Here is a 20547-nt window from a genome sequence, read left to right as displayed (position 1 = left end):
GGGATTTTCTAACATGCACCTAAATCTAAGTGAGCGGGCGTTTTCGCATTTCGCCTGCATCGAAATGCATCACAATTTATTATAATGACTAGCTCATATTATTTGATTAGTTCCGCTGCACACTTGCGTGTTTTCTGACACCCAAAGTGGTGCCACCACTTTCAGCCCAGTAAACTAGTTGCATGCCCTCCTTGAACTACGGAGACTTCTCTATAAACCTTCCCATGCAAACTTTGTGGCGTCCCACACGATCTGCTCTCCCTGTCATGCAATCACAAGCGCCATTAACAAAGTCGCAGATACACTAACACCTGTAATGTTTACAACACTGCTGTCATAGCAAATTCTTGGTCGCAGTCGCTTCTAGCTCAAGAAGCACGGTCTTCGAGATTCGCCATCGAGGTAACCATCGATGGGGTTAGGATTAGAACACACCACTTATTGCTTCCGTCCAAAGCAGCAAGCAAAAGCCGAGCCTTTATTATTAGTTTATTACTGTTACTCAAAGACAGTTGCTGTACGCCTATTCAATTATTAATCTATGACAGTACCGAACTTCCCGAGGCAGGGATTTCCGCCAATGGGCGTTCCGTGTGTAGCGTCTCTGGCAGTCCTGGACCGGCCGGGGCAACTCGAAGAGGCCCACTGGCCACGTGGAGTCTAATATAACATGTTTTCAGCTCTTGGATTTGCTTTGGACGCTTGCAAAATACAACAATATAGCCTTGGAGATCTGGCCTTTTTTACTGTTGCTTCGAGGGAGCCGGCATAGGGAGTGCGATGTGTACACCACAAATTACCAGAGCCGAAATAGCTAGAAACTAGCCAAGTTGCCAACCACGACTTTCAGTCGCCAGTACCCTCTAAAAGACGAGCGATGGCGAAAAGACATTAGCCTTTGTGCGCGCATTCCGGCCTCTTCACGCAGAGCCCGCACGACGCCCTGATGTCTGCGTAGGTTCCGCAATGCTGTCTCCTTTCAGCGAGCGGGATGGTAAGCGTAGCATGTGCATTCCTCCGTCCTTCTCCTCGGTAAGAGACTTGGCTGTGGTGTTTGTATGTGCGTGTGTGCGCGTCAGTGCATTTCCCTATGTTGGGCAAGGGGCGGTTATAAAATACGTAGAATTGTATCGCACGTACCGAGCGGTTGCCACCAAGTGGAGAGCACTCGCTCTCTTCTTGTCCTTAATGAGGGCGTTCCCGACTCTAGTGACCCTTTTCGCAGATCACTTTGTGAAAGTCGCAATACACGACTTTCCCCATGAAATAAACATTTCACTCATTTGCTAGCGTTGTATCGCGAACAAGCAAAGAAGGCACTTTAACCCGGGAATATTGGCAAGAGTGAGTACCGCTCGTTAATCAATGACAAAGGGAGTAGCATTGCGTCCTATCATAGTAAGTTCCGCGCACGTTGTCTACACACATCTACCCCATCTGGCATGCTCATTGACGCCCACTCTGTCGAAAAAGTATCAAGAATAAGTGAATCGACACTTGAGTATATACGCACTTTATACGCACAATAAATGAAGGCACCCACCTACAGTGAGCGAAGAAAAGAGTAAACGGCGATCCTGTCGGTGTATCTGTGATTCTGACAGACCTGTCACTTCTTGTGTTTCATCCATTCTTTTTTTCTGCTTTCCTTTATGCTGTGCTTTCTCGTGTTTGCGTGATTTGAAATGAAATGTTTAGTAATGTATTTATACTGTCCATGCTATTTCATAATAACGCAAATTTGCTGTCTAATGCTACTACCATCAATGTTGTTATTATTAACCGAGGGTCCCACTACAGCTCTTTAACTTTGGGACCCTCATCTGTATATTTGTGACTTTGTAAATACTTCTTTGGAACCAGTAAATCTGAACCTGAACCTGAATCATACTACGCACCCTGTGTACTCGGCCAAACCCTTCTGCATGTGACTGAATAAATTATAAAAGTTACTTTCGTAATGCAAAATACGGTTTGCCTCGTATCGGGCAATTTTCCTTGTCGCCCCCAATTACCGCCATTTCAATAAATTTCGTGTCCTATGGTTGGATTTTAACCATGGCTTCCCGGCCACTCGCTCTCTAGTTAACTGTAACTTCACTGTGATCATACATTATCAAATGTATGGACTGACCGGTACTGAGAAAAGTAGAGAAAATGCTGCTTAAAACAATATATATCAACGCTAGGTGCAGTGTACACCTAATATGGTATGTGGCATTTAGTGATTCTCAGTGAGCACACCAAGCTATACTAATTGTCGAATGAAATTATGGCTCGTATTACACTAATTTCTGAATTTCAGAAGTGCCAATCGTACCTGCGCACTGCAAATGTCTTAGAACGTATTCGTTATGCGCAACACTCTGTCGCACACCATCGCGCACCAGAGTGAATAAGAACGCTCAAGTTCTTCGCCAAAATTTACTGCTGAGCAGAATGACACCACCAGAGTTAAGACAAGTGTAACTGAGCAAGAAAATTTTGTACGATTCCTAAAGCCGGGGACAAGCCAGCAAGCAGGGTGCACCAGATTACAATTGGTGTCGTGCATAAACACGCCTCATTAACGACAGTATTGACACGCGTACTTGTTTATCGTTCTCCGGTGACTACATTTCACCCCGTACCAAAGGTTAAAAGTTTACGTTAAGTGCATCGCGCGCTTGTATGTATCAAAATATTCTATATCATTGTCGCAGATTCCACCTCTTCTGTATGCTGTAGTCGAAACTTGTGTAATTAGAGGGCAAGTGCGACGCCAATAGTCTTGTACATTCCGCAATGCACGTGAGCACAAGCGATAATGCTCGAAACTTCAATAAGCCATGCATCAAAAGGCGATGCGGTTGACCCGCTGATCAGGTTTCGGCGATTATCGACTGTGGTGATCATCGACCGTTATCATAGTGCACTAAGAGTCATTTGATCTTCCAAGAACAAGTTCTCCCAACAAGGAGGCAGTTTGTAATCCCGAGTTTCTCGTAGTTTGTTCTTCACTGTCAGTACATTGTGACATTTGATGTAGGTGCGTCTTTCTGCTCTACCGAACAGCCGATACAAGTCCAAGACGTGGTAAAGAAAACGTCCATGCCATCGCGAACCAGTGAGCTAGCCGCCGTGTGCAACGACTGCCGCCGGCGCACGCATAGTTCTATCCGTAAACAGGAAGGTCATGAAGGAGTGAACATTTCCAATGATCCTAATGACAGGCACAGCCTCCGCTGCATTGATAGTGGTACGGTAACCAAGGTAGCCACCAATGTTCCGTAGATCATCTCATGAAGACCCGCAGCCCTGGCTAGAGACATCAATGAGTCACTGCGTTCAACAACTTGAACTCGGTAACAAGCTATGGCATGTCTGTTTTTTCCTTGCGAGACACCGCCAAGACTTGGTGGAGGAATCGAGCGTCGAAATTAACACCGCGGGAGCTATTTCGTAGTGCCTTTCTGGGCACTTTCAGGTGCGTCTTGCGTAAGGAAAGGCCCGAAACTCTGCTAGAAACCCTTGTGAAGCTTACAAATGAGAGCATTGCCAACTGTGCGAACGAAGTGGCGCGTCTTATTCGCCACGCCGACACCAACATTACAAAGGAAAAAAAGGTGCATTTTTTATACATGGCGGGAAGCAAGACCTAGCAAAGCGGGAAGCAAGACTCAACAAAGACAATCACCGAATTTGTTGTTTCGGTGGCTACAACGATCCAAAAGCACCGGACATGCGGACCTTACAATGCAAACGCCGTACACTGTGGGAAACTACGCAGACGAGATTCACTGACTTGCGGGAAACCATGAGAGCAGTTTCGTGCGAAGAAACTACAAAGCATGCATAGGCACCGACTAGGGGGGGGGGAGTAAAGGGGGAGTTTCGCGGGGTGGGGAGAGCACCCCTCCCCCCCTGTTGGAAGTTCCCTTACCAGAGTTCTATTACCCACATCATTTCAGGTTTCTTTTTATTTGCCTCTTCCTTCTCACTAAACATTTTATGGCGGCTGAAAACTTACTGCGTCATTTTCGGTGCGGACTTCACAAGCTCGTAATTTATAGTCTCGCTTTATTTCTGCAAATTCTGACAATAAGAAGAGGAGCACGGTTGGAACACCAGTTGTGGCTACATTATCCATACTTTTGTAACTTCACATTTCTGAGGGGCACGAGCATCGAGTGACACTCTTGTTTCTTGCGCAGCGCTTGCGGTTCACTTCCTGAGACGACTCCGAACAAAATTCAATGTAAATCTAAAAAGAAATTAAAGAAATCTACAGTACGCAATTCATGCCTTTCATTATATATATATGCTCTGATATATATGCTCTGACTTATGCTCTGATATATATATATATATATATATATATATATATATATATATATATATATATATATATATATATATATATATATATATCAGAGCATAAGTTGAAAACATTATGGTGTTTTACGTGCCAAAACCACTTTCTCATTATGAGGCACACCGTGGTCGGTGACTCCGCAGATTTAGCCCACCGGGGGTTCTTTAGCGTGTATCTAAATCTAAGTACACGAGTGTTCTTGCTTTTCGCCCCCATCGAAATGCGGCCGCCCTTGCCGCGATTCCATCACGCGACCTTGTGCTCGGCATCAGAGCATAAGTTTAGCGCTAAGTTGAGTTGCTGAAGCGTCTGGAATAATTAGAAATCACTTGTTACCGCACGCCAAAGCAGATAATCGAAGACCTTGTAGACCCACCACGTGAGCACGACTTTGGCGAAATGCCTGGAAACCTGGAAGCAGAAAGCGGAAGTAATGGCGTCACTAATGCCGTCACACACGAAAAGGCATGAAATTTAGCCGGCTAAATAACAGGAAAAGTTGCCTGGCATAAATTGAACTTATGGCTATCAGAGTGGATGAGACGTCACTCCCTATTCTCTCACTTCTTCTCTCCAGGCACACACCTGCTCGCTCGCTCGCTCGCGCAGTCCCACGAGCGGCGCGCGCGCTCGTTACATGGCCTGACGTCAGCACCGGAGAAGGCGGGAAAGTGCGCTTCATGCGCCACTCGCTAGAAGGCTACGCCCCGCCAGGTTGCAAACACTGCGCTTCCTTCTCGTCCGCCCTTACTCCTCGATCGCATATCGTGCCAAGGGAAAGACGCACGCTCGCTTTACATCAACGCCAATATTCGATTGCCATTGGGGCAGCTAAGTCAAAGTTTAGGGTCGCCTAACTATTTTTTTATTTAGGCTGTGAAAACCACGCACAATATATATATATATATATATATATATATATATATATATATATATATATATATATATATATATATACACGCAGGACTGAGTTCAAAATATATCCTTTTAATAGAAGAAGGTAGCAAGCTAACAATTATTTCTAATGCTATGGTTCACCTATGCCAAGCAAATGAATATGTTGATACATGGTCGCCTCGCTACAAATTCGTTTGCGCCCTTTTTCATCCTGACAATGAAATTGCGGACTTCAGCAACCCTTTCTACAGTCTTCTTTCAATAGCGTTTGAAATGCAAGTGATTGATATGTCTGAGTTTTGCTTTCCTTTCCGGTAGGCAATGCTACCAGCTCTTGACCAAAAAAACTTTTCTAGTAACTGACGACTGATAATAAGATGGAAGCGTCGCTACTTGCACGCTCGCCTCCTGATACGTCGCCACCTACTTAAGCAGCATCCAGATCAGCGTGTCGCAAATGGAACGTTCCCGCCCCGTGTTCGTGGTCGAGGCTTGCCTCGTCGCGCTAGAGCACAACTGCTCAAGCTGAGGGTTGGTTGCGTGAACGTGCACGAACGTTTGTACAGACAAGAGCGTGTGGCAAGTCCATTCTGTGCGTCTTGTGGCTGCTACGAGACACTTCAGCACCTTATATTTGAGTGTCCCGCTTTCAGTGCGCAGCGCATGCCGCTAGTGAGAAACTATCACCTCCTTGGCCTGCGGTGTGCGACACTCGAGGAATGCTTATACCCCAGTGGTTGTGCATCTAAACGTGATCAGGCCCATCGCGCCCTACTAACCTTTCTAGAGCTAATTAACTTAGGTTCACGTTTGTAGCGTGAACGTTCAACATTCTGTAGTAGCGTGACCTTCAGTGACCGGCCCTACTGTGTGTGATCTGTACTGTGTCCTAACGCTTCTTCCTTCGAAGATGGGAAGAGACGGGTTCAAACACCTTGTAGTGTATATTGTGAACCGACTACCAGTGAAACGGTGATTGCGTGCAGCTATACTTGGCGTCTCATCGTGGAGCGCACAATTAGCCGCGTAGCAAACTAGCCATGGATGTGATTGATAATTGTGGAGGCTGTTCGATGCGGCGTCACTTTAATTCCGGCTGCAGAGTCGAAACTCGGCGGAACAACGTGCTGGTGTACTGTGTTCTACTTTAGTCTTTAGATTTGTCCTGTTGCTCTTCCTTTCCTCTTTCCTCCCTTCCTTCCTATCTTCCATTTCTGTGTTGCTGTCACCTCCCTTCAGAAGAGTAGGCAGGCGTTGTGCCCCTTCCGGTGGCAGTTGCCAGCCTGCTCCTCGCCTTCCCTTTCCTGTTAACTGTATATATGTGTATATGTGTTCAAAACAAATAATAATAATCATAATAATAATACTTGCATGTGGAGGTTATATATATATATATATATATATATATATATATATATATATATATATATATTGTACTGGAGAAGAACGAACAGCAGGCACTTCTTCGAGCAAGACGCCGACAACGAGTGATTGGAAGCCTGGTGCCTCTGTTGCCTAAGCTGTGTGACCTCTCGCTGTGGTGCTCTACTATCTGAGGGTTTCATTAATTAAACTATAATGCCTCTTGACATTTGGTGGACGTGCTAGGCCCTCCTTAAACCTGGAACTCCGCAGCCGGACTTTCCCTACCGTTTCTGCCATGCCTCAGGACGCCGCGCAGCCCGATCATCCCCAGGCATCGCCTGTCATCTGCTCCGGTGCTCTACGCCAACGAGATCCTACAGTCTTCAGCGGCAGCGACGGCCATGACGTGGAGGATTCGTTCTCGTCATAAGACCGCGTGAGTGCGCATAGCAAATATGAAGATACAACAAAACTGATTAACGTCATCTTCTATCTTTCTTGAGTCGCCAATCTCTGCTTCCGGAATGAGGAATCCAACCTTACCACATGGGCAGCATTTACCCATTGTTTCAAAGAATTCTTCAGTCGCCCTGCTGTGCGCAAGCTTCGAGTAGAACAACGCTTGCGCCGTCGCGCTCAGCAAAACGAGGAAAACTTCACCCGCTACATTAAAGGCGTAGTTGACCTCTCGCCGGTGTATTAATCCCGCTATGCCCGACTCTGGAAAGCTCAAGAATATCATGAAGGGCATAGAGGGTGACGCCTACCAAATGCTCTTGGTGAAAAACCCTAAAACTGTTGACGAGTTCATTACGCTGTGCCAAAGCTACGATTAGCTCCGCCAACACCGCTACCCAGTCATCTGAGTCATGTTTGTCCCCTGAAGTCCTACAGGTCATACATGAACAAGTCAGCGACGCACTAGTTCTCGCTGATCAGCCACCTTCAGCGCCGGTTCCGCTCACGTACGCTGCCGCCTTCGCTAGGCCATGACATGACCTCCACTTGAAGTTGAGCACTACACGCCCACAGGCGGCTTCTACACATCACCTTCTGCAGCTGCGAACTACTTGCCCAGAGCGCGTGTGGCTTCGCTGGCCACGTGGCACCGTTCTGCCGCCGGCGGGCTTGGTATCCTCCCGATACTGCCAGACTTCAAGGGAATGCTCCTGTATCCCAGTCCCGCTATTTGCCACTAGCTCCGCACTTCGCGTCTTCATCTCCTGTTCCCCAAAGCTTCAACACTCGTTTTTCTTCCTCTCTCCGTCGACGTTCCCTGTCCCCCATTGCCTGCCGCCCTCCAGCAGTGGGGGAAAACTAAAAGGCGCAGTTCAGGAGGCAATAATTGCTATCTCTTCGAACTGCTCAAGCCTTTATGTATTCCCTACGAACGTCATTGAAGTTTTAGCCAAAAGTATCGTCGTTCACGTGCTTGTCGACAGGGTGCCGCAGTGTCTGTGATTGCCGACCAGCTTCGCAGTAGGCCCCGAAATGTCGGGACGCCATTTTCTGCCATTTGACTATGTACAGCAAGCGCTCCGCCAATTGAGCCCTTAGGAACATGTACGGTCCATGTCGCTATGTAAAACAGTTTATACCGCCTTGACTTTGTTGTTCTTCCCCGCAGCTCTCATGCCATCATTCTAGAATGGGACTTCCTCTCCTCTCATCCCGCTGTTATTGATTGTGCCCGCGCGTAACTTGCGCTGACCCCATTTTCGAAGATTCGCCTCCACCTTCTGCTCGAGTGTTCGTCGCCACCGTCGCTGATATCCCTCCTTTCTTTTCCTCCTTTGTACCGGTTTTCTGTGCTGCTTTCTACGATTTCACAGTTCTTTTAACGCCATCTCAACTTGCTACATGCCGTCATCCCTTCTTGCTTCCCTTTGCCCTCCTTCCCTTTTGAAAGGGCTCCAGCGCACTTTACGTTTCGAATTCGCTTTCGTGTCCATAAAGGTTACATCGCAGCAAGTGCGTCAGTTTTGAAGACTAATTCGACACGAGCTTTGTGTACGATGTGCCAGATGACTCGACTCTTTTTCAGGTTCACGCCATGGCTTTCCCAGTCCCTGCGCCTGCGCCTGCATGTGACCGAACGTTTGCTCCGTCTGTTGATCCCAACCTCATTCCGAGTCGGCGCACGCGCATCGTCGACCTCCTTAAGTGATTTCAAACTCATTTCGACCTCCAAAAACAATGTTTAGGACGTAGCTCCACAGTCGTTCATCACCTCGACATCGGCAGCCACGCGCCTCTATGCCAATGTCCATCCAGTGTGTCCGCGATGGAGCGCCGTTTCATCAATGAGCACTTACGAGACATGCTCCAACGCGGCGTGATAATGTAATCACACAGTCCATGGGCTTCTCCGGTATTGCTGATCAAAAAGAAAGAGGGCACAATTTGTTTTTTGTGGACTCTCGGAGACTCAACAAGATAACTAAGAAAGATGTCTATCGTTTTCGCCGTATTGACGACGCACTTGACTGCCTCCTCGGCGCAAAAATTTTTTTCGTCCTTAGACTAACGATCCGGTTATTGGCAGATCCCGGTGGCTGACGGAGGCCGCCAGAAGACGGCATTTGTTACGCCTGACAGCTTATATGAATTTACCGTGATTCCCTTTGGCCTGTGTAATGCGCCTGCAACGTTTGAAAGAAAGATGGATAACATCCTCCGGGGCTGTGACCTCAGCCTGCAGGTAAAACACGAGCACACTTCTTTGGCTGTCATCCCGCACTTATCACAAAAGTCATGTGACTAGCGCTTCGGTATATATTGCACATCATCGGAATAAACGGGGGAATTCCCTTTATCGCCGCCCTACGATGCGTGTCTGACATGGTGTCAGAAGTGGGATGGGCCGCTCCCGATATAGACCGTCAGGGGCGTATGCAGTCCGACAGAGCAGAGCAGTAGCTTGCAAGTGGTACAAGTCTTCACGGAAGGCACGGCAGCAACGAGCGTCCAGCAACGAGAAACAATGGCTGGGATAAAGCCTCCGCAGACATTTGATTTCCACAACGCAGCAGACTGGCCCTCTTGGATTGAGGAATTCGAAGACTACAGTTTCGCATCCGGTCTCAGCGAGAAAACGGAAGAAATTCAAGTAAGAACCTTTCTTTACACAATGGGCCGGAAGGCAAGAGAGATTCTTCGCTCGTTAGCGGTAAAAGACGAAGACCTGAAGACTTTCAAGGTCTTAAAGGCAAAGTTTGAAGCCTATTTCGTTCACACGAAGAACACAGTGTATGAGAGCACCTTTTTAACAGACGTCGTCAACAGCCAGGGGAAACTGTAGACGAATTTGCAACCTACCTCCACAAGTTAGCAGCGCGATGCGACTTCGATAACATGAAGGACCGTTTAATAAGGGATCGCTTTGTAGTTGGCCTTCTAGACGAAGCGCTGTCGGAAGAGCTTCAAATGGACCCTAAGCTAACATTGGCCACCGCATTAGCAAGGGCCCGAACAAGCGAAACGATAAAGCAGCAGCAAGCAGACTTGAAACAGCGGGAAGGTACGAGCGCCGAAACATATGTTGCAGCGGTAAAGAACAAGAAAACAGAACAGAAGAGAGAATGGAATGCTACCCTTGCGCGTCGCAAGAAGACCGCTTCTGTAAAAAGCTGCACTCATTGCGGGGGTTCGATGCACCCGCGAACTAGTTGCCCAGCGAAGCAGCAAAAATGCTCTTACTGCCAGAAGCTAGGGCATTTCGAAAAGGCTTGTCGAATTAAAAACAGAGAAAGAAAACTTGACGGGGTAACGGCACCGGGCTGCCCAGATAACGGCTGCCCAGATAACGAGCTCCAATTCCTCGGCATAGTTACACCGCGACAAAGCAAGTTGTCTGCACACTTCGTGACGGTACAGATAAACGGCCATGAAGTAAAAATGAAAGTCGATACTGGAGCAGAAGTCACGGTCGTGGGGGAAAATTTCCCAAGAATGCCAAGCTATCTTGAGAAAGCAGGAAATCTAAGGGGACCAAGTGACGCGAGCATTGACACGTGCGGAAAGTTTCAAGCCGAAATCGCATGGAAGGACAATCGCTGCGAGCAGACAGTGTATGTCGTAAAAAACTTGCACATGCCTTTACTAGGGCTGCCTGCAATAAATGCCCTTGGGGTAGTTCGATTTTTAGACGAACTAGAAACGTCCGACGAGGTCGCGAGACAGTACTCAGGGCTATTTCAAGGAATCTGATCTATAGCAGGAGAGCACACGATACGGTTGGCAGAAAATGCAATCCCCTACGCAGTGTCAACCCGCGCAGGATTCCTATCCCGATGAAGCAAGCGGTTAAGGAGGAACTTGACAGGCTTGAGCGGGAAGGCATGATTAGGAAGGTCGAGGATCCGACGGAATGGTGTGCGCCAATTGTGCCGGTTTTGAAGCCATCCGGCTCACTCAGGATTTGCGTTGACCTCACTCAACTAAATAACTTCGTAAGAAGAGAGCGCCTCCAATTACCAACCGTAGAGCAGATCATGGGAAGCTTTCAGGAAGCCTCTGTGTTCTCGAAACTAGACGCAAGCTCAGGATTTTACCAAATCCAACTTGCGGAGTCGTGCCAAACACTCACCACTTTCATAACACCATACGGCAGGTACTGCTATCGTAGACTACCGTTCGGTATAACCTCGGCATCAGAAGTTTTTCAGAGGAAGTTCACGCAAGTCTTGGAAGGATTAGACGGTGTTTTGAACTACATGGACGGTATTCTTGTGTTCGGCGCAAATAAGTCAGAGCACGACTCTCGCTTACACAAGGTGCTCGGAAGACTACAGCGGAAGCAGTGACGCTGAACAAAGAAAAATGCTGTTTTTCAGTGCAAGAAGCATCCTTCCTTGGCATGATCTTTGGCGCTGGTGGCGTGCGGCCGCATCCTGAAAAAGTGCGGGCCATCACAGAATTTCCGAGGCCGCAGAACGTAACGGAAGTTTGCTCTCTTCTGGGAATGATGAACCATCTTGCTAGGTTTCTTCCAGATGCAGCGTCTATGAGCGCGCCTCTACGCAGCCTTCTGTGCAAGGACAATGAGTGGTCGTAGGGACCGATACAGGAACAAGCGTTTTGCAAAATCAAGGAAACCATCAGCTCGGACAGGTGCCTCGCCATGTACCACCCTCTCTACGAGACAAGTCTCGGCTGATGCTTCATCATATGGTCTTGGAGCTGTATTATTTCAGATCCAACTATCCGGGGAACGACGACCGGTTGCTTATGCCTCGAGATCGCTGACAAAGACGGAACAAAAATATTCTGAAATAGAGAAGGAGGCGTTAGCTCTGACGTGGGCAGCTGAACGTTTCGACGAATTTTTAAGAGGTATGAAATTTTTGTTCGAAACAGATCACAAGCCTCTACTTCCGTTGCTCGGTCGTGATCCTCTGGACGCTATGCCGCCTCGCATCCAAAGATACAGAATGCGTTTGATGAGGTACTGCTTCACACTAACGCACGTTCCCGGCAAAAGCATTGCGACAGCCGACACCTTATCACGAGTACGAGCGAACGCTACTAACCATACTCTAGGCGCAGACTCAGACGTATCTGCTTTCGTCGATGGAATCGTTCAGCGCCTACCGGCTACAGATAGCATGCTTAATCTCATACGAGCTGAGCAACAAAAAGACCAGGAATGCTTGTCATTGCTAAAAGCTTGCCACCACGGGTGGCCAAGAAAAGAAAGGCTCCCAGACGTTTTGAGGCAATTTTGGCCCGTCCGTGCAAACATTTGTTTGCAAGAACCTGTTGCTGAAAGATGCTCGCATTATTGTTCCTCGAAGTCTGCGGAAGCAAATGATCGAACGACTACACGAAGGGCACCAAGGTATCGCTCGCTGCAGAGCAAAAGCAAAGGAATCTGTTTGGTGGCCGGGGCTCAGCAAAGAGATAGCAAAAGCTGTAGCTGATTGCCATGTGTGTGCGAGTGAACGTGTTCAGTTCGCGGAACCAATGATTCCCTCGGAAACGACAGAGCTACCATGGCAAAAAGTCGGCGTGGACTTATTTGAAATAAAACGCGCCGTGTATCTTGTTGTTGTGGATTATCATTCCAGATATCCAGAGCTGGCCTTGCTGAAAGGCGATACGTCATCAGAAGCGGTTATCAACCATCTGAAGAGCATCTTCGCCAGGCACGGCATCCCAAACACCGTGGTGTCCGATAACGGACCACAATTTGTCTCGTTTGCTTTCAAGCATTTTTCAAGCGTGTACGGGTTCAAGCACGTCACAACTAGCCCGCTCTTCCCGCAAGCCAACGGCGAAGCTAAGCGCATGGTAAGAACGATAAAGCTACTTTTGAAGAAAGCAGAGGACCCCTACATTTCTTTGCTGAACTACCGGAACTCGCCGGGTCCCACAGGTTACAGTCCAGCACAACTTTTGATGAGCCGTCGATTGCGCTCAAGAATACCTTGCGTTCAATCTCTGCTAAAACCCTGTGTCGTTAGCTCTTCGTGGCAGAAAATGGATGAGGAATGCAGAAAAGATACTTTGACAAGCGTCATGCTGCCAGGTCTTTGCCAAGACTTTCTGCAGGAAATCGAGTGTGGCTGAAAGACAAGGGTGCTCCCGGAAGTATCCTGCGGCCGTCCCAAACGCCACGGTCCTACTGGGTGGGGACCGACAAAGGCGCCGTTCGCCGGAACAGACGCCATCCCCTCCTACTGCCAGAGACGGGAGGCGATGAGTGTTCCATCGGCGGTTCAACGGGATCACCATCAAGAAGAGATCGACGTAACACCGAAGCCACAAGTTCCCGAACTGCCCGCCAAATTACCGGCTACAACGCCAGTGAAGTATGCCGGTGTGCAGCAGCCGTCGGATGGTCACGCCAGCGAAACCACCGGACATCGTAGAACCACCCGCTGCGGTCGCATAATCAAGACGCCGAAACGACTTCGAGTTAATGATTAACTATGAACTGTGTTGTTGAGTTATTGTGAATGTACTTAGCTTGCAAAAAGGGAAAGATGTGACGTCAGCCTGCAGATAAAACACGAGCACACTTCTTTGGCTGTCATCCCGCACTTATCACAAAAGTCGTGTGACTAGCGCTTCTGTATATATTGCACATCTTCGGAATAAACGGGGGAATTCACTTTATCACCGCCCTACGATGCGTGCCTGACAGGGGCCTCAAATGGCAGACATTCCTTTGTTATCTCGAAGACATTGTCATCTATTCCCCAGACTTTTCTTCTCCCTGCTCTGACTCAAACGCGTGCTCACTGCCTCGCCGATGCTGGGCACTAGCTCAAATTAAAGAGTGTAGCTTCACCGTCCGGCCGCTAGTCATTCCTGGCTATGTTGTTTCGAAAAATGGTGCGCTCTTAGATCCAACCAAACTCCAAGCCGTCGCTGAATTCCCAGGACCAAAGACCACAAAAGAACTCCGCAGCTTCATCGGATTATGCTCATACTTTCGTCATTTCATCCGCAACTTCGCCACCATAATAGCGCCTTTGACGCAGCTTCTCGCGGGTAACCGCAACCTCTTGGCCTGGCCGCGGTTTGCGATGCTGCATTCAGGACGCTGCGGCATCTTCTAACCTCGCACTCCATACTCCGACATTTTGACTCAAGCGCACCGACATAAATACACACGGTTGCCACTGGCGTCGGCATTGGTGCTCTTCTTGCACAACGACAGATTGGCTTCGATGAATATGTTCTTGCCTTCGCTAGCCGCGCACTCAAAAGCGGAAACAAACTATTCCGTTACGTAAAAAGAATGCATGGCTATCATTTGCGCCATAACTAAGTTTCGTCCTTACCTCTACGGCCGCCCGTTCGACGTCATCACGAACCACCCTGCATTCTGCTGGCTGTCGTCCTTGAAAGATCATTCAGGTCGCCTCGCTCGATGGGCGCTTCGCCTCCAAGAGTACAAGATTCGAGTGCTATACCGCTGTGGCCATAAACATTCGGACGCGGATGCCTTGTATCACTCCCCAGTGCCAGACCTGCCCAATTGTCAGAAAGTACGAATATGCGAGTCCTCCCTCACCGCCACGGACATGCTTTCGGAGCAGCAGAGGATCAATGGATTGTTGCTATGCTGGCTTTTCGGTCACACACCCATCAGCGCTTCCTGGCCGTGCATTGCGCCGCCAAGCACACCACTTCGCTGTTCGGGACGGGCTCCTACACTGGCGTAACTACCTCTCGGACGGACGCAAATGGTTACCCGTGCCTCCTCAGCATTTACGTTCGGGCATATTTAGAACGTTTCACGATGACTCGCAATGCGCACGTGCCGGAATACTTAAAACATACGCGCGCATGAGAATTCGTTATTACTGGCGGGGGATGTACCGATTCATCCGCCAATATGTCCGCTCCCGCCTCGCTCGCCAATGCCACAAGAATACCCCTCGTGCCTCAGCTACTCGACTGCAACCATTGCCTTATTCAGGACGGGCCTTTGACAAGGTCGGAGTTTATCTTTATGGGCCCCTTCGAAGAACTTTAGATGGCAACCGCTGGGTGATTGTGGCGATAAACCATTTCATGCGCAACGCGGGAACCCACCTCGGCCCGACGCATCTGGGCGGGATGTTGCCTGGTTCCTTCTGCGTAACATAATACTTCGCCATGGAGCCCTCAGAGAGTTGCTGAGTGACAGAGGCTGCGTCTTTCCCTCTGATGTTATAGAAGCCCTACTCAAGGAATGCCACGTCATTCACCGTACCACTACTGCATACCACTCGCAAACTAATGGGATGAGTGAGCGCTTTAACCGCACTTTTGGCGACATGTTAGGCATGTACGTCAGATCTGACCAAATCAATTGGGACCGAATTCTACCCTTCGTGACGCACGCTTATAATACCGCCACACAGACCACTACGGGATTTTCCCCGTTCTTACTACTTTAGGGAAGCGAGCCTTCCTGCATAATGGATAGCTTCCTTCCGTATCGCCCTGACAGAACTGAGGCTACTACCCTGTCCGAAGCTGCTGCACACGCGGAAGAGTGCCGAAAGCTCGCCCGCACATTTATTTCGGAAGATCAGCAGCGACTGAAGCATCTTCGGCATATTCCCTCCTCTCCTGCATCCTATGCTCCTGACTCACTAGTCTGGCTTTGAGTTCCCGCTACCAGCCCTGGAATATCACCCCAGCTTCTTTTCAAGTACCGGGGTCCCTACCGTGTCGTCAGCCAAACGTCTCCTGTGAAATATTTGGTAGAACCCCTTGAGCCGCCTAAGGATAAGCGCCGCCGATGGCGCGACATCGTGCACGTTCGGCGGCTTATGCCATACTTTAATCCACCTATGCTATCGTGCCCGTAAGTCATGGAGACGGCTCCTCTTCTCTGGGAAGGCAAATGTACTGGCGAAGAACAAGCAACAGGCGCTGCTTCTAGAAAGACGACGAGGGGTTGGAAGCCTTGTGTCTGTGTTTCCTAAGCTGTGCGCCCTCTCCCTGCTGATATCTACAGTCTGAGGGTTTCATCAAATAACCTATAACACCTTTTGACATATATATATATATATATATATATATATATATATATATATATATATATATATATATATATATATATATATCCAAAGTGAGGCGAAGCGTGATTCACTAGCAGTCATATACAGCAGCGTTTCTACTCGGACCTATAGTAAAATATAATAAGAAAGAAGGCTGTAATTTCACCGCAAAGGGGAAAAAAATTAGTTGAAGCGAATTAATTCTGCGAACGAAAATTATTAGCGTATAAATCCCTGTAAGGGCCGCAGCTATCTAAGGACTGCTTCCAACATTACAGTTAATGTTTTTTTTTTTCAATCCGACCGAGAAGCAATCCCGTTCAGTACTCTGATTCCGATAACGTTCGCAAGCGAGTGAACGAGTCGATGCCATCATCAGAGGCGCGTACAAAATGGCCCTGGGTCTCCCTGTCATCACCTCAAACGAGAAGTTAGCGGCCCTCGCGATCCACAACACTTTCGCTGAGCTGTCCGACGCGGTTATGGCTTCGCAAAAGACCAGACTACAGAAGACGGCGGCGGGCAGAGCCATCCTCGACCGGACCAGAACAGCAACGGAGCTCCGTGCCTTCGATGGGCAACGATCACTCCCGCCCGAGGTCAGAGGCAAGATCAAGGCGAACCCTATACCGAAGCACATGAGTCATGAACTCCATGAAGGACGACGCAAGGCTCGCATCGACAGAAAGCGCCGACAATTCAAGGGTGACCCGTACGTAACGTACGTGGACGTGGCGGCGTACGCTGTAGGGGGCCTCTTCGCGTTAGCCACCGTGAACGGGAGAGACAACTCCTTGACTCTCGCGGCCTCCCTAAGGGCAGAGACCCCAGCTGCGGCTGAGACCATAGCCGCGGCGCTGGTAATAAAGCAAGAAGACAGGTAGGCAGGGAAGTCCATGTCGTTACCGACTCGCAACAGGCCTGCCGTAACTTTACGAACGGACGAACACCGCTGCTGGCTGCTCAGATTCTAGGCCCGAGGCTGCAAGAATACCATCAAATCACGCGGACGCCGGGCCACGCGGGTCTGGAGGGGAACGAAAGGGCGAACGCCCTAGCTCGAGCGCTAATCAACCGAGCGGGGCAAGACCAATCGTCTCATCAATCCCCACCCTTTACCTTCATGCCCCTGCCATCCAATTACTGCGACCGACTCGAGATCCAGCGACTCAACCGCAGGATTTATCCTCCGCCTCACAAAAAGCTCAGCACAGAAGGTGTCGTAGCTATCCGACTCATTCAGACCAACACATTTCCAAACCTACACAGATACAGTAAAATGTTCCCACATACATATCGCGGCATCTGCCCCTGGTACGGCGACACACGCCCTACACTCTTTCACATTCAACGCTTAAAAACTCCTAGCACGTCATTTGAGCGGTGGGAGGCACAGCTGACCGGCGATACCCTGGCGGGACAAGAAGCTCTCGTCCAGCAAGTACGTCGAGCAGCCATGGCCAGTGGAGTCTTGGAATGAGGACACCACCCACTCGACCTCAAGAACAACCACCTCGATGGTCCGAATAAATGTTTTTTTCTCTCTCTCCTAACGAACAATGTACTTTCGCAAGTTGCTACTATATGGCGAGACAGCGATTCGGGAGATTTCATACACGTAGTTACAAAATATTTCACCACCGATTGCGATACTTATTAATATGAATTTCGAGCGCAGCTGTTTATGTATCCTGAATTCACGATATTGTTACACACGAAGTGTTTATTGCGGAATCAGATGAATCTGGTTGATAGGCGCGTTTCGAGCGGTACCGAGGCCGCTTGGCTAACGTCGTTCTCCTCTCTCATTTCTCTGGCTTTCTGTGCGGCCGCCGTAATGAACAAGACAGAGCTTGTTCATGACAGAGCTCGTGACATTTCCCCGCTGGCGACGAAGCACGCCGGATGACTAAGTCATCATAAGAACCAGCGGATACATAACACTAAACGCGTGGGGAGACAGCGCACGCGAAGGCACCAGCCATCTCGGCTTGCAAGCTTGAAGCAGGCGCAGATTACCTTCAAAATAAAGCGCGTGACCCACGTATTTTTGGTACAAGCGCCGTCACTGCAAACGAAGATGAAACGCGAGCTTAATTCACGATTCGACGTAACTGACATATACGGAAATTTTTTCGCTTGCGTTCCAGTTAAGGGGTGCGCCTTCAGGAACGTTGCTTGGTGATGAGCATTGACAAAAAACTTGGAAGCAATTGCATAGCTCTGACCCGTTTTGTACCATGGTTCAAATTCGGCAGGCAGCGTGCTCCTTATACACTAATGAGCAGAGCGTAAAACAGGTAAGAGCGGGATCCAACATTGGGACAAGTGGGCTTGTTTTCTCAAGGCGACATATGAGGTGACATCAACAGACAAGTCCACATCTCGAAACGTTGGCTCGTGCTTTTGCCTTGTTCTCGTTTTGCTGATCGTCTCGAATTTCAATCTTTTGCCTTCCCCGTGTTTTTCCTGGCCTTGAATACTTGAGGTATACCTTAGCAGAAGTTATCAGGCACTAGTACCAGGTGAGGAGGCAGTGAGGTAGGCTTCAGGTATGTGAGGTAAGCTTCAAGCAAACCACCTGGCTTAGAAAACAACGCAAAATATGCATGTAGGATTACCATACACTCTAATGCTAAATTGCTGGGAGCATGGCTATCGAAAATAGCGCCGTAAAAGCATTGAACGCAGTCGAAATTTTTTTAGTAAGACAGAGGAGTCCTTAACAAATACTAGATATCGCACTAAATAGTCACACGATGTAAATACAACTTGCTTCTACTATTTGCGATTATATATTACGTCTTTGTGTTCTTTTGAACTCTGTGTGTTCTTATATATTTATATGCTTATCCCCATCCACATCACTGTCGCTTGTGAGTGCTTGTGAGTTTGTTTACAAACCCTTTGTGCAGTGACTTGGCTTTATCTTTTATACTTATATGTTCGTATGTGTATAAGATTGTGTTTATGGATTTCTGGCCCTATGGGGTGGTTTGTTTTCATTTTCTTACTAGACTTATATATTTTTTATCATTGTTGTTTCTGCTGTGCGATAAAGAGTAGCCGTCAGCATAACAGAAATACTAAAGCTCTTTCTTTTATTTTCATTTCAATAAAAAAATGCAAAGCTATTCGCTTTGAAAGCAAACCAAATCGACCTGCTATAACAAGGAGAGCACCTCATTCGTCTGTGCAAACAAAGCTGCGAGTCAGCGCCCGATGCTTGCATTGGCAATTACGTAACCTTGACGTCAGTAGATTGGAATAAGAAAAGATCTGAATAGTGTTACGTTATAGGGCACCTGAAATGCGTCAGTTTTGGTGGAATGTGCTTGGCGCCGTCATGACCCTTGCCGTGCTTGTAGGTAATCGCCTAGCTTCTCAGTCGTCTTGGCAGGGGCAAGAGGAACACCCCGTCCCGATATTGCTCTTAGCTTCCGTCATCACACCTGTTCACGTTTAGTGGAAGTACTGCGACGATTATTTATATGCCGCTTTCGCCATATTACGAAAAATGTACACGATCCCAAAGTCAGACATGTACACGTGCAGCTGTTGGGCGGTTGACAGTTGCACTTCTTCCTGTCCGCAGTGTGGAAATCCGTATGGATGTCCCTACGGTTGCGCTGTCAAAGTTGTTTAAGAGCGGAAAACCAAACCGAACACCCACTCATGTCCGAATGGCTGGTTGGAAAGTCTCAAATTTTCGCAAATGCAAATGCGCTTCTTGCTCGGAGCGATGCCTTCTACTTCGCTCCGAGTCGCGTGTGTGCGTCATTCTCGCGTGCGACATCATCGTGAAAGGTGACGCTAATCATTCCAACTGTTATCCTTAGTAGTCGAAGGTTAGGAGCCGATGTGCCTTTTCTCAGCTCCCGAAAGCGTTCAGTCTCTCTCCAACGGCAAGCGACGGAGCATAGCTTGCCTCTTATTAGCGTCAGACGCGATATTTAAAGCAGTCAATTTTATATTTCTTAGGATGTCCTATGCATATCAGTTAAAAACAAAACAAAATCATCCCATGCACCTGTTCTTCGGCGCGACCCATCGCATGCAAATGGAAAGCTCTGTGATCAATAGGCAGAGTAGGCTCTTTCGCTTTCGTGTTCTATGTTCTTTATTTCGGAGCTTAAATATAGGTTGTTATATTTAAAGACCAATACGGAGGAACAGTTTTGCTTCTTTTATGCATGGTACGAAAACAGGAGGAAATTGGTGGTTTTCTTTTCTGACAGCCCAAATCTAACCATACTTCCTCCAGCTCCCAAAACGATTAACGCAATCATTATTCTTCTTTTGGACTTGAGCTTTTCATTTCAACAACCAAACTCACTATCAAGAACATATAATCCCCACGAGATGGGATCGCAAGTTACTCTCAAATTTATTTCTACAAATCCTCGTGGACAGGCATAATTACTACAT

The 20547-nt window shown here is 48.2% G+C and overlaps 1 pseudogene; it reads left to right on the top strand.

The window, feature by feature from the left end:
• The first annotated feature begins 9599 nt into the window (after nt 1-9599).
• Nucleotides 9600-15811, top strand: LOC142591416 (uncharacterized; annotated as a pseudogene).
• Nucleotides 15812-20547: the final 4736 nt, after the last annotated feature.

The sequence above is a fragment of the Dermacentor variabilis genome, chromosome 8 (genome assembly GCF_050947875.1).
Source record: "Dermacentor variabilis isolate Ectoservices chromosome 8, ASM5094787v1, whole genome shotgun sequence".
Taxonomy (NCBI): Eukaryota; Metazoa; Arthropoda; class Arachnida; order Ixodida; family Ixodidae; genus Dermacentor; species Dermacentor variabilis.
This window is presented reverse-complemented; position numbering and strand designations above follow the sequence as displayed.